Below are 13,771 nucleotides of genomic sequence, written 5' to 3' on the forward strand. Positions count from 1 at the left end.
ACGTTCTCGGATTTGTGGGATTAAGTCCGTGTTCTCATTTTCCGCGTCTTTGAATAATGAAAAGATACACCTGATACATCTCGCTAAACTTAAACTAACAATTTATATGTTCTTTCTCGAGAAAATTTGCTTAAAGCTTACTAATCATTATTTTCTTTCATCGTGCTAATCACAAGCGCATTGTCTAATTTCCCATCATTTTTATTATTACAGCCGATTTAATTTCTGCGACCTATAAGAAATAAAATCTGAATAATTACACATTGTGCACATAATTGAAAAACTTATTTATTTGCGTAAATTTATCTGTAAAAATATTATTTGAAACATAAATCTGAGAAAACCTGTGTTTATTGTTATTCCAAATTAAATTATTTTTTTTATTAGCACTGTAATGCTTTATTATCATCCAAGACTGTACAAACATGAAAATCTATATTTCTTCTTTGGTGCGTATTTATGGCGATGATGGAGCAAAGCCAGTAGGTATGCACTATTATTTCTACCTGCGAGATAACTTTGACGGTTATGTAAAACCACCTGTTGATGATTTCGTACGTACGGCGTATATTTTTGCCTTTGGGTGACATACATTTTTTACATTGAAACAACTTTACATTGTTAAGATATTATTTATATGTATCGATATACATAATTTCAAGATTTCAAAATGCATTTCATAAATGCATTTTATAAATGCAAAATTAAAGATAATTTTGATAAAGATTTATTGACAGAATATTATATTAATTAATTTTAACATACAAAATATTGTTTGTAATATAATGAAGTATCTATGTTATAATAGTTTATTCAAAGCACAGTCTTTTAATATTAACTTTTTTGGCCTTCTTTCTTTGAAGCACGAGCATGCGCTTGTTTTTTATATTTTATTTTACACTTAGAGATTGCAAGAAAATGTAGAATTGATTTAATATTAGTTGTCTACTCATAAACGCTTAGATCTTTACATACGTAAATTTATATCATATTTATATTCATTTATATCATATTTAGAGAGAATTTTTCGATTTGTGTTTTTTTTGCGTGTCTTTCCACTCGAAACAACGAGTTGTGAATTAGCGATTTTGTTTCATATTGTTTCGTCGTGCAGCGCCGTACGAGTGGCTACCGGAATTTCGCAGAGCGCGCTCGATATAACGTGAGTATAGTACTCGATAAATTCATGATGGCTCGGTCTTTTATCCGTGCACGCTTCGGGACACGAACAAATCCCGATTCAGCAAAAAATCTGACATAATGCCACGGAAGGGGGTGCAAGCGCGCACTCGACCGGATCTGGAGCGTCCGATACGATACGATCGATTTGAAGGAGGGAGGTTACATATTTCTCGACGGAGATCAAGTGGTTCTTGCGGGGCTAAAGAGACAGCGAAGTAAAATGGATATTCCCATCATTTGTGATGCGGTTGATATTTTTGCCTTCGGCGATGCACGGAAAGAATCCAGGATGCAGATCGTTTGTGGAATCCGCAACGAGCCGTAAAAATTGCAAGTGGAATACAATTTTAATACATATATAGGTGAGATCGAAGCATATTGCGTTTTGGTTTAGGCGTCGCGTGCTACGAGGAATAAATTCTCTCTCGTTATATTTTTAGTTTCTCGAATGTCACGTGTTTCCTGCACTTCTTTTTTCTAAACAAAAGAGACAATTATTTATTTAAACGACTATACGAATAATTATAATAAAATATTTATTAATCATTATTCCAATATTGAAGAAAAATTATGTTAATTACGTTATTTAAAGTAATTCTAATTTATTGTATGCTATTTATTTTGATAACGCGTCTTAAGTGTACCGAAGAAATTCTTTTTCATGTATCTAATATAATCTTATTGAGTTTGATTACGGCTTCGCAAGAGGAACAAAATGAGTAAAATGAACAATGAACTTTCTGCGGAGGTGGGAGTGCGATCGTTTTGATGAAATGAATAACGCAGAGAATTGTTGAGTGACCTTCAAGAAACCACAGATAAAGCTTGAAAAATCGCTCTGGCGTAAAGAAACGCTTGGCGAAAATTCATCCAGATAAGGTCACTTGGGCATTATTCAGATAAGGTCACGACGGCAGGTCACCGAATTAAGACGCATGGAAAAGGGCGCTTTTTCCGGCGTGTCATTTCTCATTACAGCAATAAGTCTTTTCAGAAAGAAACAGTTCTGAGTCCCTAGTATTTAATTTCCATTTTCTCTCACGCGCAATATTTCTATAGAATATATAATTTTCTTTAACAGTAAAAACTTTTTAATCGACCCTATTGACTATCAGTATAATCGTCTTGACAATACGATTGGTTTTGGTTAAATTAATCGTCAACACGTTTCAATCATGGGTTTTGGTCCTTCTAAATTGATGTAATTTTGATGCTAATATCGTTTATTTATAATAATTTAGTTTATTGCGAACAATATTCGCAACCTTAGCCAGAATTCGAAGTAATGTTAAAGAAGTATATTAAAGAAGTAATATTAAATAATATTAAAAAGTATAATTTTCTTTTTTCGTGAAATTCAAGTATTACACACACCGAAAAAAAATCATATTCTTGATTTTAGAATAATCCGATAAACTACAGAGTATTTCCCACTAAAATAAGCGCCAAGTACAATATCCTAAAGGTAAGAAGATTTCCCTTTAATCCTGTATATATCCTTATTAATCTTGTATATATCCTTTAGTATATATCCTTTGAATGGATTAAAAAAGGGCACTCTTCTAAGAGTTAAAATACAATGAAAAAAATAAGGAATTACACAGAAATTAGGAATAAAGACTTTAATAAGATATGGATTATCCATATCCTTATTTTATTTAAATTTTTATTCTTAATTCCTGTGTAGTTCCTTACTTCTTTCATTGTATTTAAGCTAAAAAGATGGAAAAAAATACAAAAGTAGACAAATGGAATATGCAACGTGTTAAAATAAAAGATACATATGAATCACTTATACAAATAATCTTACAACTATTACAATGCCTAAAAGTCACATAAGTGTTCCCATCAGACCCCATGTGAGCAATAGACGGATAAAAAGATACAAGGTCTCTGTACTCAACCAGAAACCATTCCGCAGTAGGCCTAATTTTATAGGAGTGCAAGTGTTCGTTGAAACTAACGGTCCGCAATCCTGGGGACGCTCTTGTACATTTTGTGGCCTCACTATCCAACACAAGTTTCCAAAAAGAGGCAAGTCCTCTTCGTAATTAATAACAAGGATTATGTTAGATTTGTAGCAGGTTCCACAAATGACTACTTCTTTGATTGCAAGTGAATGTCTCAATTCATCAGGTAAAATATTTTGAAACATTTCAAAGTTCTCACAATTTACTAGTCTACGTTCCTTTGGATGGTATTTAACGTCATTTGAGAAACCGCGCCTACTCAGGATCTTTGCACAACATGCAAGTGCATATCTTTTTGTAATTGAAAGAGGTAGATTTTTACGGCAACTCATGTTATCCGCTACTCTCTTTATGACAGGGCGATGCTTTCTTTCTAGTCTCATTGACCAGATATTTATCATTGGTCCTATCAAATTCATGATACGGGGATAGTGCACCATAAAATGATGTTTAGGTTTCAAAGTCTTATTAAAAAGTCTACAATACATCTCATGATGTTCGGCAATTAAAGTTGAAAGGTACTCAGTTAACTGTCGTCTAACATATGGAGCTATCACAATGTCTAGTATTCTAGCAAGAACTGTGTACAGTCTCCAAGCTTCATCATGTTCTGGCACCAAATCCCCAATTATTAAACCGAAGTGATGTACAAAAAACATTATTTCAGATGCAGGACATTTTTAATTTTTTATTGCGAATGTGAACTGCAGTAATAAGTGAGGGCTTGCCACTTGAATCACCATAATCAAAGTTCTGAACACGATCATTCAGAATCTCAAGATTGAGAAAACCCATATGATTGATAAGGTAGTCCAGTATAGCACATAAGTCATAATGACACACTCCTTCAAAAAAATCATGCATTAAATCGCACACAAGATTCTCAGTGACATGGTAAGAGTTCAGAACGTGCCATATACAACGAGTCTTGAGTCCTGTTTGAGAAACATTATTACTTAGTACATCATCTTCATAATTAATTTTATTGCGAAGTACCAGAATATTCACGTAGCAGAATATGCATGTAGCAGTCAGCCTCGCGGCCCGATTACATCGCGCGAGAATATGTTCGATCCCAGTGATACTTACGTGATACTCACACTTACATACTTTCACGAGAATTCCAATTCGTACTTACTCTCAAAACGGCTGATCAATTCACATAAATTATGCTGAAGCAGCCACTCTTTCACTTCTTCCATTTTTTAAGAACAGCACTAGGTTACGTATCACCACCGTACTACAGCGCGGACCGCGAGCAATATACGAGCTTGCGTGAGCGCGAGTGTCATTTGTTAACCGATCACCGAAGTAGCATTTTAGAATATTTTCTTTGTTTCAGAAACTATTCTTAACAGGAGACTTTTAAAGGGGAATATTCTAAATTTTTTAGAATATTCTTAACAGGAGACTTTTAAAGGGGAATATTCTAAATTTTTTAGAATATTCGATTAGAGGATAGCTTTAGAGGGTTTTGTTCTAAAATCAAGAATATGATTTTTTCGGTGCATGTTTATACGTATATCATGTGTGTGTCGGTATATAGTACATTTTTTTTTTTTAAGAGCACGTTCTCTTATCACCGAAATAACATATGATACATTTTTCACGAATTCGATGTCCTTTTATTCATGACCGAAGGGACTTAAAAATGACAAAGGGAATCTACCAATTTTGTTTCACATTTTGTCAATATTGTCATTTAATCTATCATTCCTGTCGTGAAAAAACGAACCTGATTACTTTATGTATAACATAGACGTGATCGTTTAATAATCGTAAATCTCATTACACATATATTAGCGCGTATGAATTAAACGTAATTATTTTGGATGTCGCGCAAATGCTGCCGCGATACATTTTGTCGTTACAAATCATTTACGCTACAGTGGTAATGAAATATTCACTTTCAGTTATTTAAATATTGATATTGAACCCTCAGCCGTTTTAATCGTTTCAATTTAATATCATACGGAACCCGGGAATTCGTTTGCAAGTAAATTGTTTCCGTTTAATATTTCCGTTTTAACCCTATTTTATATTGCAAAATGTTATTCGCGGAATTTTGCGTAATACCGTCAACAACATTTTTATTTTCAGTTTCCGAACAATTTTTTTTAGCATTTACACAATCAAATCTTTTATCAACAGTCTGAAAGATTGAGTTACATCTTGACGAGACCCAATATTTGCCCAATATTTCCAATTGCGTTGGCGTAATTCCTCAATTTTTTGCGAAACGTCAAAATACAATCTTTTTATTTTTTTTTACACGTTCCACGTTTAATTACCGTGAGAACGCGAACGAAGGTATTACGAAGAGTGAATCACAGTTAATCAGCTTCGTAAAATACAACGGTAAAATACTGGGAACACTGGGAGCGCGTATTACCTTGAATTACGGTAGATATTTCGGGCTGTTTTTAATAATAACATTTCTCGAGTGTCGTCTCCCACCCCCCTGCGCCCCGTCGAGACAGTGACAGAACGAATTACGACGGACACTGTAAAACGAGGAGATATTACCATAATCGCGATCTTCCGTAAACTTGTTCGCGACGTAAAGTAATTTAAAGCTAACACTTTGTGTTGCGCGCGCTGTTCCGCGGTCGACGTACCGAGACGAATAAGTTCCCGCCCTCTGTTTTACGCTTTCATTATACGACGACACTTTGCTTCATCTCCAGCATTTTATCGCTGATCCGATTACGTCGTCACGCCATTGTTGCTGAAATTTTCCGATCTCGCCTTAAATTGTATAAGAATCCTACTCCCTTTCGATCTTACTGCAGAGAATTATCCTTCGGGGTGGCCATACACACACAATTGAAGAATACATTATGAAATAGATCACAATATAATCAAAAATTTTATCAACATTATTAGAATGTTGCACTTATTCTGATAATTATTTATATGAATAGAATAAAAATGTATGGATGCTCTCTCTTGAATAAATCAAATAAGATTCAAGAAAGAGGCAATAAGAACCAGGCGCGGTAATTAGTGCGCAATATATTATATTATCAAATAGATAAATTAAATAATGCTAAATTAACGTTTCGACTCTTTTTTGGGGTCATCTGCAGCGCAATATTAATAAATTTGGAATATTAATAGATTTAGAATATTAATAGATTTAGCACTCTTTTATTTAATTTGTCTATTTGATAATATAATATTTGATAATATAATATATTGCGCACTAATTACCGCGCCTGCCTCTTTCTTAATTTCTTATTTGATTTATTTATATGAGTTGTACTAACTAATGCTATCGGTTTTTTCATAATTCTGCACGGTTATTAGATTTAGAACTGCTATATTCGATGCACGAAAAATAAAACAGAACATCATAATTGCCCAGCAATTGTTTAATTTTTTTAACCTTTGAATTTTTATTGTTTAACTTTCAAACGCCTAATTCCGAAAAAAAAGAATACCGTTCGCTTTGAAATCGAAACTACGTTGCATATGCAAGCGGAAGAGCATATTTCTCTGTCATATATGTAATTTATGTCGCTGTGCTCTAATTTATGACCTCGAGATTATGTCACGTTAGAACGCGTAACCAGGACGATTAATTTATCTGATCAAATGATACTTGATCGAGGAGTTCAAGTTCGAGTTTATATATATCTTCATCAGATACTGAAATTGCGATGGTCCACGCGATCATCGCAATAAATAATAAATGCAATCCTGTTTTTTCCAAAAGCGTTACGTGTCGCTTTGATCTGCAATTAATTTCGATCCCGCTAATTGGCATTTAACTGCAGCTCCATTAGCAAAATCGATGAGTCCCTTGACGTAAGTACCCGAAAGCATGTTCCATTACTGAAATCAACCCTTTTGTCTCTACATTACGCGATTAATGGATCCTTTCAATGAAGATCGAATATCCTTTGCAGTGTATAACCGCGCTGTAATAAAAAAAATTCGACGGTATATTCGCGATATCGCCAAAACGGTATTATGCTTTCAAATGCGGAAGATTAATTGCGATCATATCTCCTAATTACAGTCATACTTTACGGGATAAATTAGACCATTAATTTTTAAATAAATATTTTTTCGCTATACGGTGTTATTTACATTTTAATTGTACCAACCGCTCTATCGTTTTTATGGCGATCCTTTTAATCTCACGCGAAACTGCATCTGGCACAATGACAAATGTATCGACGCGATAAAAGCACGATAAAAGCCATATCATACAACGTGCACGAGCTTTTAACGTATCCTCTAATCTACTGCCCTCCGTTATTTCGCGTCGCGTATGCCACGAGAAAATGGGAAATACGAAGTTGAAGAAAAATATATTGAGAAACTAAAGCTTTTACCGGAGATTTATTCGATATATATATTATGCGTTGCAGAAATAATGCGTTTCTTACTTACCGCTTATACCTCTTCCATTGTTTCTCACTCGCGAAAACGCTTATTTTCCTCCACTTACTCGTCAGTTTCTCGTTGAAAGCTTTATGATTGATTCGGGCAACGTAAACGCTGATGGTGTCAAACGGAGCAATTACCTTGTGTCTCATGTATTATGTATACGCGCAATAATCATATACTTCAACACGCGCGTATATGCATGTGTAATAGATACACGATCTACGTAATGATTATTATTTCTGTCTTTAACGGGATACTTATCGGTTCATTGCTATTGAAACTACACAAAACTACACAACTACACAAAAACACTTCAAACTATATAAACTATCCGCGATTTTTTGCAAACAATGTAATTAACAATTTTTTAAATTACATATATAAATATACGTATCAAAACATGTATATAGTTAAAAAAATAGTATTATTGATGGTATCGGTGCATATTAAATCACAATATTCGCTATCTCTTTCCCCTATGTTTTTCTTTCTTCCTATTACTTCCGGAAATAAATCTTAAATATTCGGTTACATGCTTTTGAGAGAAAAGTTTCCGGCATAAAATTCGGACTTCTATATAAGTGGAGAAAGACTCTCTCTCCCCGTTCTTAAGCGCCGCGCGGAAAAAGACGATTGCCACTTCTGGCGTGAACTTGCCTTAACGCGCGTAGTACGACACGCTACCTGGCGCGCCTTTCCCAGGGATCAGCGTAATCCCCCGTTCTCCGTAAGATAAACAGATTTGGAAGTGGATGGAGAGGAAAGGAGGAGGAGAAGGAGAAGAAGGAGAGGGATGAGGCGGGGTCCGCGTTCCAAGTTACATAGCTGTAGCCAGTTAGTTATATTCGGAGCGAGAACGAAGCTAATGCGCGAGTTCCGTTTCGATTGATCGAAACCTTCCGCTCGTACTTGGAAACTTGCTAAGGGCTATGTACGTGATATAAGTCGAGCATATATCTCTCTCTCTTTCTCTCGACGGAATTCCGACTGTTTCGAGCAAGGGGAAGGAGGAACAGGCAGAAATATCTCTCGCGGTGTAGTTGCTCGAAATCATCGACCGTGGATGAACCCGCGGTATCGCCGCGGAATTTCTGGTCTAACGGTCGGTTCCTTCCGCTTAAAATATCCGAACGCGATAACTCTGCGTTCGAGTACATCGGTAGCACGTCGATTATAACTATCGGAGGCCCTCGACGTCCTCGGGCGAACTCTCGTCCGAAAATATTCGTTGCATTGCGCGGCTCGTGCGAGAGAGAAGGGTGCGCCGCCGAGTGCGCCGAGGCCTCTGACGAAATTTCAAACTTCTCAAGAGATATCTCTCGTTATGATAGTCTCCTTATAACGGATAATGATGCCGCCAGCCACGTGCGTCTCGTAAATGTTCCAATTAGCCAAGTTTCGCGAGTGCGCCGCCGCTTTCGCTCGCTCGCCATCGACATCACAACGCAATTTTGTTCCCGTAAACTTCGAGAAGACAGAAACGTCAAAAAGTAATTAAGTGAGGCTAATTTGTTTCCTTAATTAGTTGATTGTAGGACAAGCATACGAAAGAAACACATTATATTTTTACGGTGAACAACGCGGATGCCAGAACGATACAAGTGGTGGTATATCTCGTAACCACCACACGCAGAAAATTTTTCTCGAATAGCACATTCTAGTGATTAATTAGAGTCGAAAATATTGAGGTCACATAGTTTTCGAATTCTAAATGATCAAAGTTGGATAATCAAAGGATGTTTTCGCGTAAAACTCATGTGCTCGAACTTATAATTGTGCTTGCGCGCATACCGATTTGTCTATTATCTATTATCTAATTTTTGTAGCATAGATGATGTGGATTTTTATTGTTTAGCTGACTTTTTGTCTCTTTATTACATGCAGATCCTACAATCAACTGATGATTCGGATAAAATGATTACTAAAATAGTAAATTTTAACTATTGTACGTAAATTGATCAATATTTTTTTAAATAAAAATTTGAGTAATTGATTAATTAATATCTATACTTAAGAATTAGTAAGTTTGATCGAAATTTGAAGAATTAAGTTTATTTTTATCTTGTTTTAAGGAGCATAAAAAATTTTAAATATTGTTACTTTTTTTCTCAATTTCTATAGCCCTCGGGAAGAATGAGATCGAAAGATGTAATTTTAATAAATCTTAAAACAAATCTTCACATTCTTACGGTGATTTAATCCTGTTTCTTTATTTGTTAAAATAATTATACATGCAATAAGAAATTGGAGATAGATAATAATAGAAAATATTAATTTGCTACATAAATATTTCGATAGAAGCAACGGTAGATTTTATTCTTTCAGTGAACATTAGATTATGATCTGTGAAAACGGGCCGTTTATAAAAATTAATTTTAACTGCGAAGAACAGGATAGATTTGGTATTTATTTAGCAATATATTAAATATTTTGTATTGGGTAGCAGATACTTACAACGCTTGTTCTTCGCGACACAGAGCGTATATAAGGTCGCAGGTCACCATTCTCGCAGATTGTTATTGGTTGTTACGCCGAAGACTCGAGCCACTATATTGCTGCATTATTGCCCTTAACGCGAAGTGATAGGTACTACGAGACGCGAAATGTGATCGTGTTGTATGAAAAATTAACGATTATTTGTGATTTATTTTACAGCGAGTTAAATCTCTTGTGGTTTTGACGCGACTAACATAGAGCGCTCTCGGCAACTATCAAAATGAGTAAGTTGTGCAATTAAAACTTAGAACATTTCTCTTATACAAAAATGGACCGCGTACACATACGGTATATACTTCTGCTAAGGTAAAACACAGACTTGTCACTTGTCGATGTAATTCTACGTTGTAGATGGACGCGCTCTTGTCTAGTATGATATTTTTGGATATTTTGTTTCTTGGAATATTGTTTGAGCGGAAGTAATAGAATAACCGATGGCTGAAAAAATATTGGTTCAATCGAGTGATGTAAAGAATGGTCGGAGCCACTCCGTTGGGAAATAATGTGATAAAAAATGCGGCCGAGTACTCGGAGATTGCCGGGACATTCAATTAATGCGAACGAAAATTATTTCTCACCACGTATATCACTGCTCATTCGCGCGCGTAACGGAACGCGAGGTATTGATTAATATTTTTCAATTTGTCTTAATATTCCACACGTGACGCGAGTGCTGAGCAAACGGGATTAACGGTATTTTTATAATATTGTCAAACACACGTGATATCTTGGATTATGAACTGAAATAATAATTCGAAACAAAATTAATAACCATTTTTCATTCATGCATGTTTCATATTAATTTCAGTTCTCAATTAATGACTAAACATTATAAAGGATTATAAAACGAGCAGATATCTAAAATAATTCAGATAAAGAAAATTATTATTGGTTTCTTGCTCGATATGTATAATAATCTAGATCCAGATTCTTTTATATAAACTTGTTAGGACTACTGAAATTTATATAACAAGTTTATATAAAAGAATCTGGATCTAGATTATTCTCTTTCTTGCAAATTATATTTACATATTTTTCCTTTGTTGACGAAGTGATGAAGTTTCTCTCTCTTTCTCTCTTTTATTCTACATCGACAGCATCGTGAAACTGCGTTTCTCGTCTGATATAATCTATTGTATATATACGCTGTCGCACAGCAGTAGTTCTCCCATTGTTTCCCTAATCACCATAAAGTTTGCTATCTAATTCATACGACCTGACCGATACGTATATCCTCGACTCAACTAGTACTACTATTGTTATCACCACCGTGTACATTATTTAATGTGAATTTTGAGATCGCCATTCTCTTGCTCTTTTTTAATTAGACAATTACAACGATGAAATAACGTGAAGTTATGTGTACAATAATGTATGACTAAGATTATTAATTCAGGATGGAATGGACGATACAGAATTATTATATACGAGAGCACATATCAAGATATATATGATTGCACATTCCCTATACGTACTGATTAATTTTGCGTGACGGATATATTCATTCGAGCAATATGAAAAATAAAACGTGTTTGATCATTAATATAGTTGATATAAAAAAGAAAATTGAGCTTGAAAATTTGTCATATGCATTAATTTTTATATCACGAAGATAAACAGACAATTTACTTTTATTTTGAAGACTAAGTTTTCTATCTCTGTTACTTTTTATTTCAAATGGATTTTTTTATGTAAAACCTCCACAGAATTTAAAAAGAATATCACTTTTAAACTTTATACATAATACTTTATACATTTATCAAAGAAACTTTCTCTGATGCGATAAAAGAAAGATTAAGAATGATGTACTGTTATAAACTCTGATACGTGTGTAGAGTGTATTTTTTATATGTATATACAGAGTGTTTTCTAAGTAAGTACAAAAATTGAAGGAAATAATTTTGTGACTTATTTTAGGAAGAAAATGATATGAGTTTTATAAACATATGCCCTAAACTGTTTTTTTTTTCAAAATACAGAGTATCAAAGTTATGGAAAAAACTATAAAAATTTCGAAAATCTGGAAAACGTTTAAAGATATTTTATTCAAATTTGGTATGCGTATTAAGAACCATTTTCCAGTACCGATAAAACATTTTCAGTTCCACCAGGGGCGGAATATCCCCTTTAATTTTTTGTACTAACTTAGGAAAGACCCTGTATACATAGCATATTGCATGATTAAAAAGACAGAATTCAAACATTTTAGATACATTTTTACAGAATTAAGAGACCATAAAAATTATTATAAAAGAGATTACTTTTAGAAATTTAAAAAATGTATAAATAATCTCTATTAGGGGGAAGTGGGGCACATTGATACATGGGGGCACATTGATACAGTCATCATATCTCTGCATGAGAAACATCTTAAGATGTTTCTCACTGCCATAAAAATTAAAGCAAATCCTCCTCTAAAATACTCAATATTAAATCCCGAAAAAGATGTTTCTCATGCAGAGATATAATGACTGTATCAATGTGCCCCCATGTATCAATGTGCCCCACTTCCCCCTATACAAATTAATAATTTCCAATAAATAAAAGGGCTTATTTAGGTATCCGCGTCATATTATTTGTGAAACAGTTTACATTATAGTTTTGAACCGCGAGAAAATACAAACGATACAGATAAAGAAATAGACAAAGAAAGCAAACTACAGCATCAAATTATGGTAAAATAATTTTAATAATAGCATTTGCCCTATTATTATCTATAATTTTGCACAGATAAAATATTTCTATAATTTTAATTTAAACGTCGTAATAATAGAAATTAGATTGCTTTCAGTTTCGTACGCGTTTTCTTCAGAAAGCTTTAGAGAACTAATTAACGCAGAAAATAATTGCCTGCTACCAACATTATCAGTGCCTCGTAGATGCAAATCAAAACGAAAGAAAGCAGCTGCTATCGTGTTTTATTGTACGATGCACTTAATTCGAAAACTTATTCAGTCAATTTGGTTCTTGATGCAAAACTTATGATGATATTGTCACCATGCAATACATAAAACTGACGATGAATTTATTTCTGCTCTCATTGTAAGATACGTCGATTCGGTTCATGCAGGCGAAGTTACTACGGAAACTGCTCGTGAAATTTAACAATATTTAAGATGTCATCGTCTTTGTGTTCTTTGGTATAGTTATAGTATAAAAATTCAATGACGAAAAAACGCGAGATCGGGATGAAACGGGATGAAACGTGCGATTGACGTCGTTATTGAAAAGAATCGAAAAACATGCGGCACTCGAAACAGATTGGCGAGAGAAGTCGAAAGAAAGGCGGAGAAAGAGAGAGAGAGAGAGAGAGAGAGAGAGAGAGAGAGAGAGAGAGAGAGAGAGAGAGAGAGAGAGAGAGAGAGAGAGAGAGAGAGAGAGAGAGAGAGAGATAAGGAGAAGAGAGACGAAAGCTGCAATTTCATGGGGGAAAAAGTTCCGTTGAATTTTGCGGTACGCTAAAAAGCTGAGACGGTCTGAACTTTTTCCCCCACTACATTTTCTTGACGCTGCCGCTGGTTTCTAGCGTCCATGAAATTGCAGCTGAAGAGTTGAAGGTAATATCGTCGATGTGGTGGCCAGGTAATTTCCGAGAACTAAATATAACGAACTAAATCTACGAAATGTCTCTTTCCGGACAGACGCGCTAATAAGCCCTATAAAGAGAAAGAAGCTGGCGGCAAATAAGTATAATTGAATGTCAGGCTAGAAGGATAATAATTTCA

The 13,771-nt window shown here is 34.6% G+C and overlaps 1 protein-coding gene across 5 annotated transcripts in view; it reads left to right on the forward strand.

Annotated features, from left to right (window-relative positions):
* The window catches only part of Oamb (Octopamine receptor in mushroom bodies), a 121,472-nt gene that overhangs the window by 25,761 nt on the left and 81,940 nt on the right, over positions 1 to 13,771 (forward strand). The window contains exon 2 of one of the 5 annotated variants that reach the window (XM_071714623.1): positions 1,115 to 1,162. The exons of the other annotated variants lie outside the window; for them this stretch is intronic. The gene's annotated coding sequence lies outside the window, so the exon portion shown is untranslated. The remainder of the gene's footprint in view (positions 1 to 1,114; positions 1,163 to 13,771) is intronic. 5 annotated transcript variants of the gene reach the window in all.

The sequence above is a fragment of the Temnothorax nylanderi genome, unplaced genomic scaffold, assembly GCF_030848795.1.
Source record: "Temnothorax nylanderi isolate EJ_2023f unplaced genomic scaffold, tnyl_v1.0 TNYL_tig0143_pilon, whole genome shotgun sequence".
NCBI classification, from domain to species: domain Eukaryota; kingdom Metazoa; phylum Arthropoda; class Insecta; order Hymenoptera; family Formicidae; genus Temnothorax; species Temnothorax nylanderi.